General features: G+C 41.4%; 1 protein-coding gene across 2 annotated transcripts in view; it reads left to right on the top strand.

Moving 5' to 3' along the window:
- Positions 1-17,793, top strand: part of PRKG1 (protein kinase cGMP-dependent 1) — a 1,185,830-nt gene that overhangs the window by 135,370 nt on the left and 1,032,667 nt on the right. The window lies entirely within an intron of this gene.

Raw genomic sequence — 17,793 nt, 5'->3', positions numbered from 1 at the left:
GTTGGGTTTTCTCCCCGTAACTTTTTATTTTGAAATAGTTTCAGACCCATAGGAATTTGCGAGGAAAGGATAGAGGATGTTCGCGTACCGTTCACTCCATTTTCCCAATGATCATAGTATGTTATATAACCGTAGTGTAGCGTAAAAATCAGGACACTGACATTGGTAGAATGTTATTAACTCAGGTACAAACCGGATTTGGATTTCACACCTTTCACGTGCAGATATTTGTTTTGTTTTGTTTTTAAGAGATCACTGCAATGTGTAGGACAGACTGAAGTATGGATGCAGGGGACCGATTTGGGGATCAAGAAGTCTCCAAATCAATGCCAAAGTCGAATGGAGAGATGAAGGCACCTTCAACTAGTAGTGGCCTGGAGATGCCTGGAAGCAGTGAGATTCTAGGAAAGTAGGAGAGGTGGCCACGGGCAGGGGGTGTGAGGGAGGTGAGAAGTTCAAGGATGACTTCCAGACTCCTGTTTTGAGCACCTGGGCAGGTGGTGATGCCAGTAGTCAAGGCTAGGAGTTCTAGAGGAGAAGCAGATTTGTTGGAAAGGAAGATGCATTCAGTTGTGACCATGCGTATTTGAGGTACTTATGTGGGCAAGAAGCCTTCCAGCTGGTGCTCTAGAAAGAAGTCAGGTGTGAGATGTACATTTTGAAGTCACTGGCATAGAGTAGTAATTTCAACAAGATTATCCAAGAAGAGTAAGGTAAATTAAAAGAGAAAATAGGCTTAGCATGGAGCCCTGGGAGCTATAAATGTTAAGTAGGTTAACAAGAAGGAGGAGCCGCAGGGAGGCTGGGAGGGAAGAGCAGAGAGAGACAGAGGGAGGGAGGGATGGGAGGGAGGAGCAGAAAGAGAGAGATAGGAGGGAGAGCAAAAATTACCAGGTTGATTTCATACAGGCAAAGGAAAGAGTATTTTGAAGAATAAATGTCCCGGTGACTTCTGTCTCTGCTCTGCCTTCCTGCAAAGACGTAACTGAGAGTTTTCTCATGGCTCTCCATTTGTGCCATTCTTTAAGTTTTAGGGCTTAATGTTTATAGTTTTTCAGACTCCACTTCAAGAGAAAGCATGGTATTTTCTGCCACATTGTTTATGTCCTCCAAGATGTGATTTTGGACAGACAATACGTGAATCATGCTGTATTTTATCGATTAAAGTGAACAGGAACTGAAAAGCTGGGGAGAAAAACCAGTAAACTATGCATAAAGGTTGAGGTTGGACAAAACCCAAGCTACTTTTACATGTGCCCCTGTGATTTAAATATATTTCCCACGCTATGACATGTCTATGACAGTACACACACCAACACCCAGACACCAGAAATCAGATTTTGGAGGTGGGTCCTGGGTATCTAAAAACATTTCTCCAGCTGACTTCACCCCTTTCAGCCCCCAGTGTGGGTGGAGAAGAATTGGAACATGGAAATATGCTGATAATCTTAGACGAGAACACTCTATATAGTGACTTAAAGAACGACAGACGAGGGCACCTGGGTGGCTCAGTCGGTTGAGCATCTGCCTTTGGCCTCAGGTCATGATCCTGGGGTCCTGGGATCGAGCCCTGCATCAGGCTCCCTGCTCAGCCGGGAGTCTGCATCTCCTTCTGTCTCTCCTCCCCCCATTTGTATGCTCTCTCTCCTTCAAGTAAATAAAATCTTAAAAAGAAAAAAAAACCCGAAAAAAACAGAGTTAGGACCTAATAGAAACCTGATTGATACTGCTATAAGGTAGGGCATACCAAATAATTTTTTTCTGGAAAAAAAGAAGGGGGCAACAGGTAAATAGAATACAACAAATTTAGGTGAACCCAGTGAATTGGGAAGCAATCATCACAAATCCCAGAGGGGATTCGAGGTTGGAGTTAGAGAGGCAGGGGTTTGGTTTATGATAGATTTATGTTATGACAAGCTGAGTGACCAGTTGAGAACAGCAAGCTGGAGTAACGTCTTTGAAGACCGTCTGGTATTAGATGGGGAGAAAAGGTCGTACCAGGTTAAGTGGCAGATAACCGAAGGCTGAGCTAAGGCTTAGTTAAAGAAATCATGCAAGAAAAGGTTGGTGGTTAAATGCTGTGAGAATAAATGGAATTGGATTTTGCAGGAGGTATGACATGGCACCATGAGAAGTTGAAAGTTACTTTCAGGACTTTTCACTTTGGAAAGGAGGTAACATTTTGGGGGTTCCCACAGTGCACTATGGAAGCTGATTGGGGGTGTTTCGAGAGGGTAAGAAAGCTATTTGCCCAAATTTTATACAAGTCAGCAATGGACCATCTGGTCCTTGGTATTTCAGCAGAATCCCAAGTGGGCATAAGCTGAACGTGGAGAGACAGGTAGCTTGGCATGTCATCGTTTCCAAAAAAAGTAGGCTGAAATTAAAAATTATAATTAGGGGCGCCTGGGTGACTCAGTCGGTTAAGTGTCTGACTCTTGATTTCAGCTCAGTCATGATCACAGGAAGATCGGGCTCCACACTCTGCAGGGAGTCAGCTTGAGATTCTCTCCCTCTCCCTCTGCCTCAGACCCATCTCTGCTCATGTGTGTAGGCTCTCTCCCTCAATAAATAAAGAAATAAAGAAATAAAGAAATAATAAATACAATTATAATTAAAAGTGTGTACTTATGGGGCGCCTGGATGGCTCAGTCGGTTAAGCAACTCCCTTTGGCTCAGGTCATGGTCTCAGGGTCCTGGGATCGAGTCCCACATCGGGCTCCTTGCTCAGCAGGGAGCCTGCTTCTCCCTCTGCCTGCCGCTCCCCCTGCTTGTGCCCCCCCCCCGATAAATAAATAAATAAATAAAATCTTTTTAAAAAGTGTGTGTTTACTACTTATATATTTATCCTCCACCATGTTTTCAAAAGAATTTAAGGTTGCTAAGAAGCTGGGTTTGATGGCTGAAATTCTCCATGAATGTAAGAGATAAAGAGGAAACGTGGTAGTAAAGCTCCAAGAGTCAAAAGCTAAATGAGATCTTCATTTTATTACCTACAAGCACAAGCTTTGCTTTACTGACGTCCAAAACTCCTAAATACTATATTCAGTACAGAAATCTTAATGATCCTCACGGTGCAGTCATTTCTCCGAATGGTGTCATTCACAATACAATTCTGAGCCCAGGAAATAAATGAAGGGGAGGGTAATAAGGCTTCTACGATGTTGAATGAGTCAACGTGTGATTAATATTGAGTCACTTTCCTCTTCTCTGTTGGCTGCCTTTCTGCATAAGGGCTCTTGGTCTGCAGTAACTTGGTATGAGAATCAAATCTGTAAACCAAGGTTCTTGTAGGGATCATCCTGTCAAGCTGCTAACAAGTGTATTCCCTGCACACTGAGGGATCCTTCTCACTCCAACAACAGCCGTCGAAGTTTGATTTAGTTCATGCTGATTTCTGTTTTGCTCTGATAATGGAGGAGGAACCCAGGCTCTTCAAGTATTTATGATTTCTTTTAAAACAGATGATGTGACCTTCTCTCTGGGTGCCCTTACCACCATGAACTTTGCAGACTTTAACAAGTGTCTGCTTAGAATATATGGTGTCTGTGTGTTGTGAGTGTGTTTTCAAATGTGGAGGAGAACAGCGATAGTAATAAGTCTTACTGGTTTTCTTTCAAGTAATTCTGTTTCCAGGCAGTTTCAGTTGCCGTGGTACCCTGTGTTTAAAGTAATCTCAGGTATAAAGCCATGGTAAAAGTATTTTTAAGTAATTTTAAAAAATTAGCACAGTGGAGAGCAGTGCCTATTGTTACTAGTCTAAAGCATAATATTCATTTATAACGAATAATTAAATCATGTCAAAGCTACAAAGACCAGTGATTTAAAACTAATCATATTGGAAAATGTGCCTTCGGTAAGAATCAGAAGGAAAAGTTAGCCATTCCTTTTCTTTGAAATGCTTCCTTCCCTTCCCTTCCCTGACCTATACTTGCCTATTTCTGGTATTTTTCCATTATCTTTGTGAGCTCCTCTCCCTGGACCCCAGTCCCAGGCTGGTTGGGTTCTCTGTAACTTCTTTTTTTTAATGCTGTGCTCCCCACAGCTGTTACTACCATCTGTCACCATACAATGCTACCACAGTATTATTGACTGTATTCCCTGGGCTGTGCCTTTCAGCCCTGTGACTTGTTCATTCCGTAACTAAAGCCTGTATCTCCCATTCCCCTTCCCCCATTTTGGCCATCCCCTCAACCTCTTCCCTCTGGCAATCATCATACAGTTCTTTTCTGTATTTATGGGTTGTTTCTGCCCTTTGTTTTTGTTTCTCTGTTTTGTTTTTATGGTATTTATCTTTCTCTGTCTGACTTATGTCACTTAGTATAATACCCTCTAGGTCCATCCATGTTGTCACAAATAGCAAGATCTCATCCTTTTTATGACTGAGTAATATTCCATTGTGTGTGTGTGTGTGTGTGTGTGTACACACCACATCTCTTTTATCCATTCATCAGTTTCTGGACACTTGGGCTGCTTTCATATCTTGGCCACTGTAAATAATGCTACAATAAACAGAGGGGTGCATGTATCTTTTCAACTTAGTGGTTTTGTTTTCTGTGGGTAAATACCCAATAGTTGAATGACTGGATCATAGGGTAGTCCTATTTTTAATTTTTTTGAGGAAACGCCATACTGCACCAGTGCACGAGGGGAGGGTTTGCTTTTTTCCACATCCTGGCCAACACTCGTTATTTCTTGTCTTTTTGATTCTAGTCATTCTCAGAGGTATGAGGTGATATCTCATTGTTTCGATCGGCGTTTCCCTGATGATGCGTGATGCTGAGCATCTTTTCATGTATCTCTTGGCCATCTGGATGTCTTCTTTAGAAAAATGTCTGCTCAGGTCATCTGTCCATTTTAATTGGATTTTTATTATCACTATTATTATTTGGTGTTGAGCTGTAGAAGTTCTTTATATATTTTGGTTACTAACCCTTTGGCAGGTTATATCAAATCATATGACATTTGCAAATATCTTCCATTCAGGAGTTGCCTTTTCATTTTGTTGATGGTTTCCTTTGCTGTGCAGAAGCTTTTTATTTTGATGTCATCCTAATAGTTTATTTTTGCTTTAGTTTCCCTCACCTCAGGAGTCATAGCTATAACAATGTTTCTATGGCCAATGTCAAAGAGATTATTGCCTATGCTTTCTTCTAGGAGTTTTATGGTTTCAGGTCTCACATTTAGTCTTTAATCCGTTTAGAGTTTATTTTTGTGTATGGTGTGAGAAAGCGGTCCGGTTTCATTCTTTTGCAGGTAGCTGTCCAGTTTTCCCAACACCATTTGTTGAAAAGACGGTCTTTTCCCCATTGTATATTCTTGCCTCCTTTGGGAACATATAAGTGTGTGTTTACTTATGGACTCTGTTTTGCTCTGTTGATCTAGGTGTCTATTTTTGTGCCAGTCCCCTATTGTTTTGATTACTACATGTTTGTAGTATATCTTGAAATCTGGGATTGTGACACCTCCAGCTTTGTTCTAATTTCTTAAGATTGCTTCAGCTCTTTGGGATCTTTTATGGTTCCATATAAATGTTAGTTATCATTTGTTCTAGTTCTGTGAAAAATGCTCTTGGCGTTTTAATAGGGATTGCTCTGAGTCTGTACAGTGCTTGGGGTAGTATGTTAACAAAATACTACCTTTCCCCTCATTGGACCTGCAGTAAGTCCCATAGCTTTTACTTGCAAAATATACTTCGTTATTCATGCTTCTGCCCGTCTCTGCTGTCCCCTTCCTAACCTCAGCCTTCACTATGTCTTGCTTGAAAATACTGCAGGAGCATTTTCCTGAGCTTTCCTTCCTCTCTCCTACTTGCAATTGTCTCAGTTCATTCACAGCGATCCTAAGTGATCTCTTAAAAATATAAATCAGACCGTGTCACTCACTATCCTTGTTTCACTCTGTTAGTTGCTTTTCATTTCACCAAGAATCCAGTTCTTTCTCACAGTCTTCAAGGCCCCATCTAAACCAGCCCCACTTATGTGCCCAGATTCACCTCCAGCCATCCGTTCTTTTGATCAAAAGGCTCTAACCCCCTTCTCCAGATCTGAGCCTGAAAACATTCTGTTCCTCCTGCCATGACCGCCCTCCTCCTATGGGGGCTTCATCTTATCCTTAAATCTTAGCCTAAGTATTACATTTTTATTTTTATTTATTTTATTTTTTTTAATTTTTTTAAAAGATTTTATTTATTTATTTGACAGAGATAGAGACAGCCAGCGAGAGAGGGAACACAAGCAGGGGGAGTGGGAGAGGAAGAAGCAGGCTCATAGCAGAGGAGCCTGATGTGGGGCTCGATCCCATAACGCCAGGATCACGCCCTGAGCCGAAGGGACGCTTAACCGCTGTGCCACCCAGGCACCCCAAAGTATTACATTTTTAGAGAGGTCCTTATTTCAGAACTGAAAGAGGCCTTCCTGTTGAGTTTTCATTCAGCATTCATTTTGTAACCTTCCAAACACTTGCTCTGTTTTAACAATATTGTTTGTTTGTTGATCTCTGTGTCATGTTTCCTCTCCTACTAGAATTGTAGCTCTGAGAAGACAAGGACTCTATTTCACTCATCCCTGTGCCCCCAGTGCCATATATGAGGCACTCAAGACATGCTTGGTGGGTGGGTGGATGGATGGATGGATGGATCTTAGGGACAGGTACCTGCAGACTACCTTATAAGACTAACTGATAAACCTGAAGTCTTGAAGAAGGGCTGTGGGATGGAAATGAAATGTTACATCAATCATTTTGCTAAGTTGCATGATTGATTTGTTTCTGGAAGTTTTTATCAGGGGGATAAGGTGAGACAACATGTCCAAAACCCCTCAAATAAAAATACTCCAAGGACTTTCTTCTTGGCAGCCCTCCTTGTACCTGGACTCAGCCCATGAAGAAAGTTTGTGTCCTCATGGATTCTCCCCCACTTCACCTCCCTCTGGCCAGTTCATCTTCTGCTCATTGCGGAGACTGACAAAAAAGTAGAAACTGGGAGGGGCTGTGTGCCGAGTGTTTGTCTAGCTGTCCCTGCGTCGTTAGTGGACTGTTTCCACCTGTGGGTATCACAACCCAACCACTCCATAAAGGAGTCCCTTGAAATCTTGGCAACCACTGCCCCAGGAGTATTGTACCAGCCCTGCCTCATGTCTGCCCCCTGAGTACCTGTTCTCCATCTAACTGCCTCAGTCTCGAGAGTCAGTGTCTCAGGCTCAGTTCTGCCCTTTGGATGAATTCCTTTCTCTAGGTGTCTCTAGACCTCGCTTTAACTCAGTACTCCATGATCTCAGCAGCCAACTCTCCTCCCTTCTATGGCCTGTTTCGGACCAGAAGTCCGCAAAGCCCTGAAGTCCCCCCCTTTGACTGGCTGGAATCATTCAGACAGTTTTAGATAAGGTACCTACAAACATATCGTTTGCAATTCCAGTGCACTTGGTCTGTCTGCTCTGTTTATTTATTATACTCAACCTCCTTGGCTTCATGGCCTGCCTAAATTTCTTTATGGCTTCCATGTTTCTTCTTGTCCTTCGCTCACTGACGATTGTGACCTTATTTCACAAGGGACACATTTTGGGGAATGGTTTTCAGATTTGTAGGTATGACTTCGTTCCATAAATACTGTGGCTCATGTCAACAGCTACTCTAGGTCACTTTTGCAAACATTTTGTGGATAATTATGGCTGTGTTTTAAGCCCATCCATCACTATTATCCATATTTACCTGCAGCGGCAGAATTTGAACCTAGACTTGTTGCATTGGAAATATAATAAATATTCACTATTTGCCACTGAAAGGGATAAACTTTTAAAGGACAGTGTGGTACAAGGGGATAAATAGATAGTGGATTCAAGTGACAAAATCACATTTATCTCCCTCCTTCCCTTCCTCCTTTCCTCTCTGCATTGGCTTCTTCGGCAAAAATTTAGGATAGCGAACATATTAAATTAGAGTGCAAAAACCTTGATATTAACAGTTTTTGTTGGGCTTATAAATTCAACACATCAGATTTCTACCGTAAAAATACTTATATGGAAAGCTTTTAATGTTTACTATGTTATATTCAGACTTCTCTGAAATATGTCTGTATTATTGGTCACTAATTACACTAATTGCAAAATCGGGACATTTTGTATTTTTCTTGGAATATTCTATTTCTATCTTATAAGCATTAACAGGAGGTCTCTTTTTATTTTGGATTCAAATACAGACAGTCACCCAAACTGACAGTAAACTTTTGTACAAATTATTTCCCCTCCATATTTGTATACAAAGTCCATCTGAGGCAAGCTTTTAGGAAAGGAAGGAGAGAGAGGGAAAGGGGGATGTCCTCAAGGCCAATGAGAGGACAAGTGTGAACACACTGGAGTCAAAATGAGTTGAATTCCATTGCTGAATTCAAGAGATGTTTCTGTATTCACAGTTATCTCCCCGTGAGAGCCACAAGATATGTTCAGACTTCTCTCATGTGGAGAATGAATTAGGTCGGAGAGGGAATCTCCCTGAATGAACCATCACAGAATTTTCTTATACGATAGAATTATTGTCAAATGACCACAGTTCCCTGCTGTTACTGGTACAGTGGGTTTATGGAGTCTTTGCCCAGTGGCTGAAGGTCTGAGAAAGAGAGACAGAGCAAGAGAGAGAGAGATGCAGAGAAAAACAAAGACAGAGAGAGAGAGTCTGAGAGAATATGAATGTCTGTGTAATGAACGGAGGTTGGAAACGTGTTTATTTCAGGCGGAAGTCAGTAGACCCGAGTCCTACTTTAATCTCTACCATGGACTTGGCAGGCATCTAACCCTTTTGTGCCCTTGTATTCTTATCTGTCACGTAGGGATAATGGTAACATCTGTTCTACCTACCGCACACGTTTGTGGCAATAATAGAATGAAATGTTAGATGGGGAATTGTTTTGAAAGCATGCATTGCTCTCTGCAGATAAAAGGTAATATTATCCAAGCGTAGCATTCTTACTTTTGCAGAAGTACAAATAAGTGAGAAAGAATGTTTGCTTTTGGATTTTATAATTGGGATAATTTATTCAAATTATCAATACAATTTTGTATTGCAGGCTTGTAAGTCAGATAATTTAGTAGAGTGAGGCTGAGAAGTGAAATGGGTTTATCTTTATATCCTGACTCTCACCTGTGATGTAGCAGTTGTAGGACTGGTTATATGGCTGCTCCGAACCTCACTTCCCCCACGGCAAACTCAGCAAGTCCTTGTGAGATTTCCGTGAGCTAAGGCTTCTCACTGAGGAACACGGGTTAACCATGTGATGAATGGTTGTAGTCGTAGTATAACTACCACTATGATCTCAATTGATTTTTTTTTCACCTTGGTTAAGAATCTTGGAAACCACTGAGCTTTTACAACCAGGAGCGTGATTGTCTGGTTTTTAAATTTAAAAAAAGAGTTTCTCAGTATATATGTCATCTCCCTCCAGGCTGACTCAAAGCATCTAATGTATTAAAGCCCTAATGCAAACTAAGGTGTTTGGAGTTGAAATGGGTCCACGTTTATCACAATAGATCATCTGCTTCGGAAGACCTGCGGGGTCTCTGTAACAAGGCTAAATTTGGCCCGAATTTCCTGGAAGCATCACCAGAGGAAATAATGAATGACCTAAGTTATAAATTTCAGCCAAGAGAAAATACACACGTTTTGGGGGTGGGCGGTTGATGGAGAAACATGTTATTTTCCTGCTGCTCAAACAAATGGAAGGTAATTTAAAATGTAAGGCATTCATCCCAGAGGTTAAACCTGAGAAGTACCTGAACAGTAGGAAAATTTTCTAAAATGATTTCTTTGGTGACCAAGTTTTAAAATCAAGCCACTGAAGTCATTGAAATGGCAGTGTATATACACAGAACAACGACTGGGTTTTCAAGAGCTGGACAGAACATCGTGGCGCCCGATCTATGCCCTAGAGGTAGGGTCACCCTGGGTGATGAGGAACTTCATGGGTGTTCGTGGCGCGATCAGCTTGACCTTGTTGGAAACGACTACAGTCTACGTGATCTCAATTGTGTGAGTGTTTTGAGAGAGAAACAATCACTTCAAAATGTTGAGTTGCAGTTGGACATGTAAATATAGGTCCGATGTTTTCTTCCTAATCATCATTCTCTTTTGCTGTTTAGAGATCTGAACTTTATTTTTTTTTTAAAGATTTTATTTATTTATTTGACAGAGACAGAGACAGCCAGCGAGAGAGGGAACACAAGCAGGGGGAGTGGGAGAGGAAGAAGCAGGCTCATAGCGGAGGAGCCTGATGTGGGGCTCGATCCCAGAACGCCGGATCACGTCCTGAGCCGAAGGCAGATGCTTAACCGCTGTGCCACCCAGGCGCCCCAGAGATCTGAACTTTAAAAATAGAGTGAATCCACAGTGAACAGACCAGGCCACATGGTTCTTACATTCTGTAATGTAACATGGATGGTCTTACTCATTCGCATGGAAAGCACTTGACGGTGCTTCTGTGAAACCACACATTTCTACTTCCATGATACGAAAGAGATGTTCAGAGGATGGGAGTTTGATCTGGGCTCTTTTGGAGACTGTTCTATTTTAAGTTAGCCTCCCTAGTGTGAAGTAGGTGTAAAATGCATCTGTAGAGCGCTGAATGACTAGAATAGTTGAATGGAAGGCTTTCACGTTGACTTTTTGGAAGTTGGTGAACACGTACAAAGAACAATAATTTCCTTTTTCTTTAATTAGTACAAGTCTTCTCCATCTGGTTAACATCGAAGCAGTGATTTCAAGAGCTACTTTATATTGTTCCTAGTTAGTTTGAGCACAGAGTATTAGTTAAAAACGAGAAGGCTTATGTGAAATTTGAGCACATAGACTTTATGGGTTAACCATCTTCTTGCCCCAACCATTGTTTTTTCTTTAGATTTATAGCATCTCGATTTCATTTAAATACTCCTCTATTTCAGAACCAGAGGGTAAATGTTAGAAGGGAAAAGGCAACTGGAAATTATTTGCAATGCATGTAGTAGACAAAAGATTTGCAATGCGTGTAATAGACGAGAGATTAACAGAGAAAAGAGTCATCAGAACTATGTTGCTACCATATATTTTGGCCCAGCTACTCCCGTGTTTCCTATCACATGCTGATTTTCGGTCTCAGTGCTGCAAATCGTTCTGATCTCTTTGTGACCGTTTTTGCTGCAAGATCTGGAGAGCCACGGCAGAGCTGGTTGATGTGAAAATGCGGTCTGAAACTTGTTGAAAGCTGATCTTCAGTTTTGAGGAAATCTCTCAATTGGTCAGTAGCTTTGCAGGATTAAATGTCACCTTTCAGCAATGGGGGCTGATTGATATTTCTTTGCTCTCGGCCAGCTTCTGCCTACAGAGCTCATTCAGGAGAGCCAAGCCGTCAGACGAGAAATAGGACCTACGGTTTGGACAGAATTGTAACCGTTGGGGCAGCGAGAGGACTCCAAGAGTTTCTCTTGCTTACCGGTGACTCCCCGAATATTTCCCAGCAGGGGCACGGAGTTACCCTGTCGCAAGGACTCCCAACATTAGCAACTGTTAAGGGGCCTTGCGATGACTTTATCTGAGTACACTGTCCACGTGTGTTTGGACTTCTGAGTTGCCACCTGCAGAGACTATACTCAAGGTCAGGGTGGCTTTGAAACTGCATTTAAAATACTGCTTCTCCTGACACATGAGCCTAAAACTGACCCCTGAGAGCTAACGAGATTGTGAGTCTTATTTTTGCTTTTGTAGCCAAGAAGCTGATTGCAGAAGTTTTATATGACATTTTTCAACTGCTTTGGCTGATTTTCACTCTTAGTAATCATTTAGTAGCTTTGACTAATTTTTAAGTGTGTGGAAGTCTTTGCCAAAGGAAGAGACCAGATACTAATTCTCACATGTTTGGGCATGGCCGCCTGGCTGTATTTGCTATTGCCTGATGTGTGTTTGGCAGGGGAGAGAGGCTGTCAATGGAGAGAAAATTCTAGGCCTCTGAAGATAGCCTGAAATTGGAGAAGAGACCTCATCCTTTCCTAATATGTGAAAGTTGCCTGAGAGTCAGTGATTCAAAGTCTAAGAAAATGTAGGATTTATGAGACCGGGTTCTCCCTATTAACATAGTAATGAGTTACAGCTTTAGCACCCATTAATCAATGAAATACATGGCAGAAAACCTCCGTGAACTCAGTAATATTTTAAAGTACATTTGTGTTATTTATTTTTTATGTCTGATTCGTCACCTGTCAACCACACCTCTTCTACTCCTTCATTGCCTTCCTGAAGCACTGAAGCACTGTCCCAGGCTTCAAGGATCTGTGAGACCCGCCTCCTGCCCACCTGCCATCTCATTCCCCTGGCCCCTTGCTTCTTGTTCACTCTGTCCTTCAGCCACAGAGGTCTCCTTTCGAGTCTCTGGACAGATCAAGCTCATTCCAACCTCTGCCCCTTTGTGTGTGTTTTTTCTTTGACTTGGAATGCTCTTCTCCACAATCTTTGCATGGTTGGTTCCTATTGTCATGTAGTCCTTAGTTTAGAAAAGCCTTCATGGACAACCCCTCCCCCACCAAGCCTGAAACAACCTTTCCCGCTCTTTGAAATAAGGCTAGTGCTCTATAGCAGTTTTTGGGCTACTCTACCGTAAATGCAATGTACAATATCCTTTGGTTAATGCTGAGAAAACTGAGGCTCTGTTTATTGATAATGAATACTGCTGGTTTCCTTGTTCGAGAGGTGAGTGTACATTTCCCTACAGTTCCCTAGAATTGCCCTTTTTTTTTTTAAAGATTTTATTTATTTATGTGACAGAGACACAGCCAGCGAGAGAGGGAACACAGCAGGGGAGTGGGAGAGGAAGAAGCAGGCTCCCAGCGGAGGAGTCCAATGTGGGACTCGATCCCGGAACGCCGGGATCACGCCCTGAGCCGAAGGCAGACGCTTAACGACTGCGCTACCCAGGCGCCCCAGAATTGCCCATTTTTACCTAAGATTGTGTAGAAAGACAGTTTCTATCAAATATTCTTTGTGACTATTCAGGGACTTTCTCTGCAGTAAGTAAAAGGGGAAGTGGACTTCCCATTTCATTTTCTCAAACTGGAAAGTTTGGAAGACCCGTGGCTGGAAATCCTGGCATAAAATTTTCTGGGGATATTATACCACCTAATAGAGTTTTTTAAAGAAGGAAAGGATTGTCATGTTGGTTTCAGCACTTATAAATTAAGACACATTAAATTCTTAGGGTGTTAGAAAAATAATCTCCAGCGATGTGCTGGAGCCAACTCTTACTGGCTCATATAGGAACTGCTTGTTAAATTTTCAGGAATTTTGCAAGCAGGTTGACTTTACATTAGTAGTTTGAAATTGGCTATGGTGGGAGTATTTATACCATAGAAATTGGCAAATGCTACCAACCAGGGTGTTTTTTCCCCCCTCCTGGAGAGCCAGTTTGCCAGCACACCATTATATATAGCCAGTATTTCAGAGCCTGACAACTTGATGATGACAAATCAATAGGGCTAGCTCAAAGTAACCCAGTTCCTTTTATGGTGTTCGTATTTTGAAAGCTGCACATTTGGAGCATGGACAAAAAAAAATTTTTTTAAAGATTGTTTATACACAGAAGCAGACAGGAAGGATCGAAAATCAAGATCTTTGTAGTTGCTGCTTACTGCCCCCGGGGTCGGGCTGTCGCATTCATGCAGCGTGTTGTTAAAATATGTACTCCGCGAGGAGATAGTCACCTTCTGAAACCTGTGATAGCAGCTTTCTCCAGCTCCCACACTGATAACACAGCTCACAGGTCTCACATGCGCCATCATATTTTAGTGACAGTGAGCGTCTTCGACTGTTTCCTCAGGGGGAGAAAAGGATTCACAGGATTGTGAAGGGAAGGCTCTGATTGATTATCGTCTATAGGGGGGGAGCAGGTGGAGACTGATGAGAGTTGACCTCACGTCCCAAGCTCTTCGTGAGAAAGGGCTTAAGGGAAAATTCCAGGAAGAGGCAAGGCGTTCAGTATTCCTCACCGCCCGGAACATCTTCGAGTTACGCCGCACAGGGGCACGTGATGGGATTATTTGTGATGTTTCAAAGGTGAAAGTGTTATTGCGCAATACTCCTGCGAAGGGATAAACGGGAAGAGGTAGGTCGTATATTTCTCAGTTTGAAGGTGACACAGACGCATAGATGAACACCTCCCCTGTGTTTCTTTAGAGACTGGAGACTGAGTGTCCTCCGTTTAAAAAGACACGTGAGAAGGAAGCACCTCCTGAAATTCCTCTTCCCCACTGACTTCATCGTAAGCATTTGGAAAGTCTGGATGATTCTAAGAGATTGTGTTAGACTGCATTGTTTTTCACCTTTTCGGATGTCTTCATGAAACAAGTTAGTAGTCCTGTTTAGGAGAAGAGAGAAAGTGGCTTTCTTCAGTCAGCCTTGGACTGAGCGAATTATTATTTTTTTTTTTTGAAAGAGGGCTTTACTTCTAAGCTGGTGGCATTTCTAGGGCTTAGATTTTTAATGGAGCACCATTAATATTTCCCAAAGGATAAGATACCAAATCTGTAGCTAACCCAGTTGGGGATTCTGTCATTGATTGCATCCAGGCTCTATTATATTAGAAAATATGAACCTATTGATGCCCTCGCTCTTCAATGCAAAGAAAACAGAGAGTTTTTAGTCAAGAGGATATTTATGCTATTTTGATTAAAATTAAGTTCCTGAAGATCAAGGAAGTCCTGCTGTTTGGAAGCACAATCCTGGAACGAGAGATCTCAGTTCCTTTGAAGGTGCTACTGACATTCTTGAGGTCAGAGATGGTGAAGAGAATTAAGAAAGGAAATCTCATGAAAATCATAGATGGGGCAGAGTTTTGCATCTCCTGTTGGAAGACTCAAGAGAAACAGCTCTTTGCCTCAGGAGAAGGAGTTTTGGCAAGCTGAAATTAAACAAACAAACAGCTAAGAAGCCCTGTCAGACTGAAGTAAAAGTCTCGCTTTTAAAACAGTCTATTCTGAAGTTCCTAATGACTGGCTGTCTCTTTATTAGGCGAAAATTCCTCCCATTAGTATTTAAACACAGACCATACGAACAAGAATCTATTGAAAAGAATAATATTGAATGCGCCACTAATAGCTTATCCGTATTAAATGTCATCATTTAAATGAGAATTAAATTCAATGAGATTATTTTTTATTTCTCCTCATAGAAGTTGCTTTTTATAAACTACCTTTAACATGAAAGATTTTTCAATATAAAAGAGCATGCCCATTCTAGAAAATTTTGTTAACTGAGAAAAGTAGAAAGAAAAAAAAAATAGTTCTATTTATTTATTTATTTTAAGAGGGAGAGAGAGAGAGCACACATGCAAGCAGGGGGAGGGGCAGAGGAAGAGAGAAGCTCAAGCAGACTCCCTGCTGAGCACAGAGTCTGACACAGGCCTTGATCTCATGACCCATGAGGTCACAACCTGAGCTGAAACCAAGAGTCGGACACTTCACTGACTGAGCAACCCAGGCACCCCCTATAATTCTTTCATCAAAGACAACTGATGCCAACATTTTGTTTCTTTCCTTCTAAAATTGTCTCAGGTCATGATTGCATACTCTCTTACTCTCCGTTTTGTTACTGCTACTGCAATTACTACTGTTACCACCTTCTTTACCCACCATTTACCGAGAGTCACATTCTGTTTGCATCGGTCTTCACATATAATTCTGTCGCGCTGGTAATTTTTTTCCATTTTTACTGAGAAATAATTGACATGTGTCACTGTATGAGTTTGAGGCGTACAGCATGGTGGTCTGGTTTGCGTTTATTGTGAAATGATGACCATGGTAAGTTTTAGTAAACAATCATCATCTCATATAAATATGGTAAAAAGAGAAAACTTCCCCCAACAACTGTCTCTCTGTATCACAGAGCAGTGTTAACTGTGGTCCTCATGCTGTCTCACATCCCTGTACTTACTTATCTTCTAACTACCAGTCTGTGCACTTTGACAGCCTGCCTCCAATTCCTTCTCCGATCCCCCATCTCTGGTGACCAAAAATCTCATCTCTGTTCTGTGGGTTTGGTGTGTGTCTGTGGTTTTTTTTTTTTTTTTTTTTAAGATTTTATTTATTTATTTGACAGAGAGAGACAGTGAGAGAGGGAACACAGGCAGGGGGAGTGGGAGAGGAAGAAGCAGGCTCCCCACGGAGCAGGGAGCCCGATGCAGGGCTCAATCCCAGGATCCTGGGATCACTCCCTGAGCTGAAGGCAGACACTTAACGACTGAGCCACCCAGGTGCCCCAATGTGTGTGTGTTTTTAAAATTAGATTCCACGTGTAAGTGAGATCATACATGATTTGTTTTTCTCTCTCTGACTCATTTCACTCGGCGTAATGCCTTCAGAGTTCATCCAGGTTGTCACCACTGGTAGGATTTCCTCTTTTATGGTGGAATTATATTCCTGTGTGTGTGTATACATACCACATACCCATCTATCAGTGGACACTCAGTTTGTTTCCCTGTCTCGGCTGTTGTAAATAATGCTGCCGTGAACATGGGGGTGCAGATATCTTCTCAAGTTAGTGTTTTTGTTTCTTTTGGTAATATTCCCAGAAGTGGAATTTCTGGATCATATGGTAGATCTATTTTTAATTTTTTGAGAACCCTGCCTGCTGCTTTCCACAGTAGCTCCACCAATTCCATTCCCACCAGCAGTGCACGAAGGTTCCCTCTTGTCCACATCCTTGCCAACACTTGTTACCTCTTGTCTTTCTGATGATGGCCATCCTAATAGACTTGAAGTGAGGTTTCCTGGTTTTCTTTTCTTTTAAATTTGCTTATTATCTAAATTTCTCTTTCATCTCTAAATTCTCTTATAAAATATACTCTTACTCTAAAAACAATTCCGTGTTCTGCTTTTTCACTTAAAAATAGTATAAGAATTTCGCCCATGCTGTTAACAGTCTTCATAAACAAATTTAATTGCATTGTAACAGTCCATTCTAAGTATAGTTTTCATAATGGTAAATTTTCAATTGGTTTTATATTTTATATATACCTTTTTATTATTAAATACCAAAACCATTACAAAACATAACATGTGATGGCGATAGTCCAGGACTGAGGTCTAGAAGAAAAGGCACCCGGAAATGGGGAGGACTAATGCTTTAGTCAGTATTCACTACTCAGGTTGTTTCTTTGAGAACCACTTGTGAAGCAAATGTGGGCAAGGACCAGCTTGTAGTCAGATACTGGTCAAATTAACATTCTTAATATAAAATTCCAAATGTGCTGCTTTCTCTCTGTGTTGTTAATATCTTTGCTTTCATCTTATCTCCAACAGCGCTCTGATTGTGCTCCTCCTGACAAGATAGTTCTTGGTTTCTTTTTAATTTTTGTATCCTTAGGAAGTCATTTGGAACTTCTTATCCCTGAGAATCAAATTATCACCATCTTTCAGTTCTGCAAAACTTTCCTGTTAACCACTGAATCCCAGTTGTAGAATTTGTAAATATCTTTCCCACTGACTGCCTGTTTCATCCATGTCTAAATCCTGTCGTGTTGAAAAACATCCTGTTCAATGGTTTTATCTGCCCGGTTACCTCGCTTTAAGCCACTTGGAGAAATAGATTTTCTCTGAAAATGTGTAAGGTATGGACAAAGAACTATCGCATTTCTACCAGTTCTTTCAAACCACTAATTAGGAATCTAATTCTTACCATTTTTTTAACCAAAATATTATTCTTGAACACCTATCCTATAACTAGTATTATAGTAGACACTTGGCATAGAATACAGAAAAAACTAATGATCCTGCTCTCATGGACCATAAG

The sequence above is a fragment of the Ursus arctos genome, unplaced genomic scaffold (genome assembly GCF_023065955.2).
Source record: "Ursus arctos isolate Adak ecotype North America unplaced genomic scaffold, UrsArc2.0 scaffold_7, whole genome shotgun sequence".
NCBI classification, from domain to species: Eukaryota; Metazoa; Chordata; class Mammalia; order Carnivora; family Ursidae; genus Ursus; species Ursus arctos.
This window is presented reverse-complemented; position numbering and strand designations above follow the sequence as displayed.